Source organism: Sebastes umbrosus, chromosome 4, assembly GCF_015220745.1.
Source record: "Sebastes umbrosus isolate fSebUmb1 chromosome 4, fSebUmb1.pri, whole genome shotgun sequence".
Lineage (NCBI taxonomy): Eukaryota > Metazoa > Chordata > Actinopteri > Perciformes > Sebastidae > Sebastes > Sebastes umbrosus.
This window is the reverse complement of record NC_051272.1, coordinates 30110534-30117051: the sequence shown is the minus strand read 5'-3', so window position 1 is coordinate 30117051 and position 6518 is coordinate 30110534. Positions and strand designations below refer to the sequence as shown.

At 42.7% G+C, this 6518-nt stretch overlaps 1 protein-coding gene across 2 annotated transcripts in view; it reads left to right on the top strand.

The window, feature by feature from the left end:
* The window catches only part of LOC119487568 (cat eye syndrome critical region protein 2), a 48397-nt gene that overhangs the window by 7971 nt on the left and 33908 nt on the right, over positions 1-6518 (top strand). The gene's annotated exons all lie outside the window — the stretch shown is intronic.

Genomic DNA, 6518 nt, shown 5'->3' with positions numbered 1-6518 from the left:
AGTGACAAAAAAATGATTTATTAAAAACGGCATATGCAAAAGTAGCCGACTAGGCTGCTGCAGAAGTAAATAAGATATCTGACAATTAATCAGCTATCGGCTTTTTCCTGCTCCAAACTATCCTTATTATATCGACCTTTAAAAATCCATTATCAGTCGACCTCTAATTTGCATTATAGCAGCCGTTCTTTTACAGTAGGTCTGGTTTGAATCATGTCCCAGTAGGTGTCATCACAGGCATTCATCGCCACCCTGGTGTGAAAAGAATGGCTGTCGCTGTTCTCACATGCTACAATTGAGCAAATTCAATCTTGCTGATTGTTTCACTCTGGTCAGTGAAATTGACTGACTGATCCTGAGAATTTTATATGCTGCTTTTTTATTTTATTAAGTAACCACAATGGCAAAGAAAACAAAGTTTCAGTTCAGCTTTCTTGATTGCTCTCTTGTACATGAACTCTTTCTGAAACCAGGAAACAGTATTTACTGAAATCACCGTAGCTCAAGTGGTGGTTCACTTCATCAACTTTGAAAATAAATGTTTCCTGTTTTAGCATAAAAAATAACTTCCAGATAAAGGTAACCGAACACACCTAATTGCAGGGCCACCTATGAAGAACTTCTTCTCAATGTGATTTGTAGATTTGTTAAGTTGTGTTGTTGTTAGGCAATATTAATGTTTCAAAGGTTGATTTTCTGATTGGCTGATTGGATTATTCATATCTTTATCTCCACCTGGTTGCCATTGTCAGTGACCTGATCAATGATGCCATGATTGATTAGTTGGAAACACTATTTATTTTGTGCAATTCTTGGCAAAGAGCTCAGCTATTAAAGTGCAGTATGCTGCAGTAGTATGTTTTTTTCTCCTTTTTACACCTGCTACAAACACTGCTTACAGAATCATTTTTCTCCGTCTGGCACCCAATTTCAATAGCCAGTTTGAGGTTTTTATTTTTTTATATATCCCTTTATTCTTATTCTCTGTTGTTTTGATTGTTCAATCGCAACCATACCTGGATTTCATTGGTCAGTGTGTTAACATTGTGGAAAGACTCGGTTCCACAGTATCTCCTGAACTTTTAAAATCATCACACAGCCATAGTCGTCCCACACAGATGTTTTCACTTATAATGCCTGATTAGACCTCCTCTCAAGACTGTGTTTGTGTACAGATTGACAGCTCCCTCTCTTTCCAGTTATGTTGCGCCTGTTGGGGTGGGGCAATTCACACCATTATTATTGTAGCTAGTTTATAGAGATGATGGCATCACAAAGCTGCACCCAATTTCAGCCAGATTAGTTGTCTAACCAGCCAGATTAACCAGAAACACCTGCTTGGGTGTGCAGAGCCTTGAAGATCTCAGTAAGCTTTTATTCTTGTTTCTGCTCCTGTAGATGGATTGTGAAATATCTTCTCGCTCACCATCAGCTGCCAAACGCCAAAAAACCCTGCTTCATATAGGCTACATCAACCCCTCTCCCCTCCAGTCAAGGACTAGCCTCTCTGTCTACCTCTCCCCAAGCCCCATCTTCACTGCCATCACTTGTCCCACTACCCCATACCCATTAGCAGTCCCTCTACCCCATCCCCTTCTCGAGCCCCAGCAGCCTCCCTGTCCCTGAGCCCCAGCCCCTGGCATCACCATGACTAAACCCCAGATGGTGGTTCTTTCTTTCCCTTCCCCCTGGAGGGTGGAGGCTCTCCACTCTGACTGGGTGCTAGCTGCTGCTGCTGCAGCCCTTCTGGGGAGGGGGCTCCTGTTTTCGTAAAGCCCCACAGTGTGATTGTAAAAGAAGATTTAGTCCTATTAGATCTGGTAAATAAGCAAGAGCAGGCAGCCTGTGAGCGCATCCTTGTTTCTGTTGTCTAGAAAGCAAATGGATTAACGGGGAATAGGATCAAGGCTTAAGTGTTGCTCCATCATGGCCCAACTTCAGACAGACACACACTCTTGCTGATTCACAGTTTTTGTGGATTATAAGTGCAGATAGCAGTCACTTAATATGTGTTGCCAGTCTGGCCTCAATTAGGGGGCTTTTGATGTGATGGCCAAGGATGGTTGTGTTGAAGATGTGCGGCAGGATATCACTAGCAAAAGCAAGCAGAGGTTGGAATTTTGAGATTTTTCTGGTGTATGCTGTGATATCTACACCATCATCATAATGATGATATGTTAACCTTCATTCTTGGGCTGCTTTATCTCCTTTGCCAATTCCAGGGAGGAGATTAGAACCCCTCACACAATGATCTATTCTCATCCCAGATCTGCACTGTTCACTCATCCCTCATCCTTTTCCCTTTCTTCCCTTCTGTCCCACCCACTGACACATCCCCAGCTCAGCCCTTGTTACAGCGTCACAGACACCAACCTCTGACACTTTTCCTTTCCAGATCAGGCTCCACATAAAGCCTTCAAAACTTTTTCACACTCTGTGAGTACCCCTCAAAGATCAAGAACCTTTTTGCACGTCTTCTTTAATACCCTCCCTTGCGTGCACTGTGAGGGGGGGGGGGGGGGGTGCTTTGTAAGAGGCTGCTGCCCCTCCCCCAGCCGTGATTGACAAGTGAGAGCAGCAGTACATGCATCAGATGGTTTCACATGGGGAGTGTGTGCTCAGAGGGGGAGGTAGAGGGGCACATACACCGGGGTTTGCTTCAGCCAGCTCCATTGTTGCAGCTCCCCATGGTTCCCTCTCTCTGTCTCCAGTCTGGGGCGGCATCCCTCCACTGATGCTTTCTCACTCTGTGCGGCTGGTTATGCTGCAGAGATGAGAAGACCGGGAAAAACCAAGTGATGAGAACTTCATCAATCCAGGTCTCATCCAGTGGGAGCCCTGGAAGACTAACAGGAGTCACTGGTTGATGCCTTTAGTGTGCCTAGAAACAGTATTTTGTGTTGCGTTGGTGTGTGTCTGTCTATTTCTGTGTGTGATGCAACACCACAGTTAGAGGAGGTAATGAAGAAAGAGATTTATTCTGCAACATGTTGCTGTTTGTTCCGATAGAAAACAGTGTTGGCAAAAAAAAGTACAATGTAAAGAGGGAATGTTATTCCAAAAAGTTTGAGGTGAAATTTTTTATAGCGATGCTGACTAGAGAGTTGTCTGAGAGCTGGCACAAGGGGACGCATAGGATGTGTGGATCTGTGAGGCTTTAGTGGGGTGCAGACTGGCACACACTTGGCTGACTACATGAACTGCAGGAGCCCACAGGCTGAAATAATAGATTTCTGTTTGACACACTTTGAGTGTTCTCAACCCCATTGTATCTCTTTACACAGTTTGTTTTCAAAATATGAAGTAGTGACCCATGACGCTGTAATTTGGAAATATTAGGTGGGCGTTCAGACCGAATACAGCCCTGCGTTAAAAATGCAACGGGCTGCATTGTTGTTGGCTTGTTGTTTCAGTTACTGGGGACACAATGACATGCAATCCAGCCTTACTGGATGATGTTGCATTGTAGCAAAAGTTGAGCCAGGTTCAACTTTTTTGACGGAGCCCTCGGCATTGGCACAATGGAGGGGCGTCATTCAAATCAATTAGTGGGGATTCAGACCGAAAACAGCCCTCTGTTGCGGGGGGCGTGTTGCTGAGACAATGAAATACGATCCTGTAGTAGAAGTACAGTTATAGGAATTATTTAAGGCTTATCAGACACCAAAACATTAGTTAATGGTTTGTAATACTCACACACAGGATTTTTCAGGACTGGAAATTTATCACAGTGGCAACTATTTTTTATTTTTTAAAAGGTAAACAGTGGAAATACAGGGTTCATGTTACAAAGCAATAGGGCTGACCCTATATGACCCTGCTTCAAAGCCTTGACCGTTACCATAGCAATCGACATCCCAAGCAGTATTTGAATGCTTCATTTTATATATATATATATATATATATATATATATTGTAAGTGTGTGTTTATATATATATATATATACTGTAATTATAATGTATAAATCCCAAAATAGCCCATGAAATAAGTAATAATCCCACAACATTATTCATTATTCATATTCAGCATGAATTATTATTAGTTATTCTCAGACGGATATCACTGTTTGTTATGTGTAGAGGTGCATGTGTGTACAGTCGTACGGTAGCGGTATTGTCCCAAAGCTTCGAATACCTTTGAATATTTCTCACCGAAGCTTTGAAGCCCAAAAAATTGGGATTTTGGGACAGCCCTGTAAAGCAATCTACTAGGAATGTGCGCCTGCACATATTTCATTAGCCAACACAGGGCCTTACCAGATAGTGTTGCATTGCGTTGCAGCAAAAGCTGCAGAGTTCTTTTTTGCTGGCTGACCCTGCAATCAATGGAGGGGTCTTATTCAAATGAATTAGAGGGCTGGGTTATTTCACCCCAGGTTCATGCCGTCTAAACGTGGCCTAAGTGCCTTTGGAGCTATTGCGCCGTTGTTTGGGAATGTCAGGACCTTGACACGCCAGGCTGAATTCAAAGAAGTAGAGCCGACAAAACCTAACACACTGTCATCTCACGTCTCCTGTTAAATGTGAAAACACAGTGCAAAGACTACAGTTAAAGTCTTGCACTTTTTACTAAGATCATAGGGAAAAAAGAACATCACCATCTTCAGTCTTTATTTGAAAAATCGGTGTTCAGGAATTCAAATCTGAACGACCCAACACACTTGAGGTGTTGCCTTCAGCTGACGGTTCAGAATGCCAAATTGCAGGCTAAACCGGTAAAAATATATTCATTCCGTCCTCCATCAAAATATTAGTTAACAAATAGTATATGATTTTATTTGGGGACTAAAATATAGCAATTTCATTATACTGTATATTATCTGGTTTGATTATACCTGGTTTTATTATTTGAAAGTATTGTTTTTATTAACTTTTTATTATTTTAAAGAACTACTGTCTCATACTCAACATGTGAATGTAAGCACATCTATGCATGAGCGTATGTATGTATGATCTACGTTCTATGCATGTATGTGCATTGTGACGTGGTTGGCAAGTGTGTTTTGTGATGCAGCGGCTTGGAGTTTATCTTATCTTAACTTCCTGTGATACACAAATTCACTAGTCACTTGTACAGGTTTCCCACCTGTAAACACAGCCATGCGTTCAGTCAGAGGTTGTTCGCCCAACATATTTAGGCGTCTTTCTTTACCCCTGACCAGTGTCTCCAAAGTTTCACTTACATTTTGTAAAGAGATGCACTTCTGTTCTCAGTGCGCCACTTAAACCTGCAGTAGGCAGAATATTGTTGGCATCATTTGGCAAAAAATCCATAATAGCCTTTCAGCATATTGTAATTCAAGGGTTCTGAGAGAAAACTAGACTTCTGCACCTCCTCATGGCTTAAAATGAGAAAGTTTGCTACGGCTGGTGAGCGGTGCATGGTATTTCCTCAACTGATCTCAACATGGCTGTCGGGTCACAAACTTTCTCATCTTACAGCTAAACAGTACACTACAAGATGTTTCTGAAAACACTTGAGGCAAGAAATAGGCATTAACGTAACAGAATATTGATTCATATTTGATCAGCGCTCCTAGTTTGACTGTTTGATCGGAGTTCGCGAGTAATTGACATCTGCTCAGAGACGGCAGGCACCAGCTCGGCTCTGATTGGTTGTTCTCCTCCAGTCTGTAAAATCTTGCAGATGCCATTAGGAGCACCGGAGGACACATGATTTTTTTCAGATTACCCGTCTCATGCACTACTTTCAGGATATAGTAACCGTTTTATAAAAATAACTTTTTTTAATCCTATTTGCTCCAATTCTACCCACTGCTGCTTTAACATGTCAGAATTAAACATTTTCTCTAAAGGCTACTTTTCCTCTCCTGTCAAGTAGCAGTTCCTCCTCATGTCTATGTGCTTTAACTCCAAGGCTGCAAACCATCTGCCTCATGTTGTTTTCTCCATTTCAAGACTCCTCCCTCCGCCGTCTTCAACCACACTGGTCAGGGACTATTTTTTTCTCCTCTGGGCCAGCAGGCTGAATTTTAACGATCTGGTTGTGTGTATATGTGCACGTATATGTGGGAGCATGTTTATGTAGTCAGCGAATGGGACCACTGGGATGTCAGCTGAAGCAGGAAGCTCCATTTTATATAAGGAAGTTGATGGTGTGGTTTCCTCAGAGCTGACAGTGGAAGTATGAGAGGCACTGGGCTGCACTGGGTGGCCTCCCATCTCCTGTGCTTAATGATCTTCACCCATATAGCAAGCGAGGTAGGCCAAGGCAAAGGGTTTCCGTCTGTCTCAGGAGGGATCTGTCCACCGTCCATTCCCTTCCTCACACAGCCTCTCCCCTTCATACAGCCCAGTCACCTGTCCCATCTGGCCCTGACATACTATAATAAAACTCAGTTGAAAGTTGAAGCTGACAGTTGTGTTGTGTATGAGCTATATTTAGTGTTTGTCACTGCTCCTACTTGGCAGTGCTGCTCCCTTAGATCAACCTGCAGTCGTTCTTCCTGTTCACATATTTTCATAAACAAATGGCGTCCTCGCCTGGAGGCTTTAGT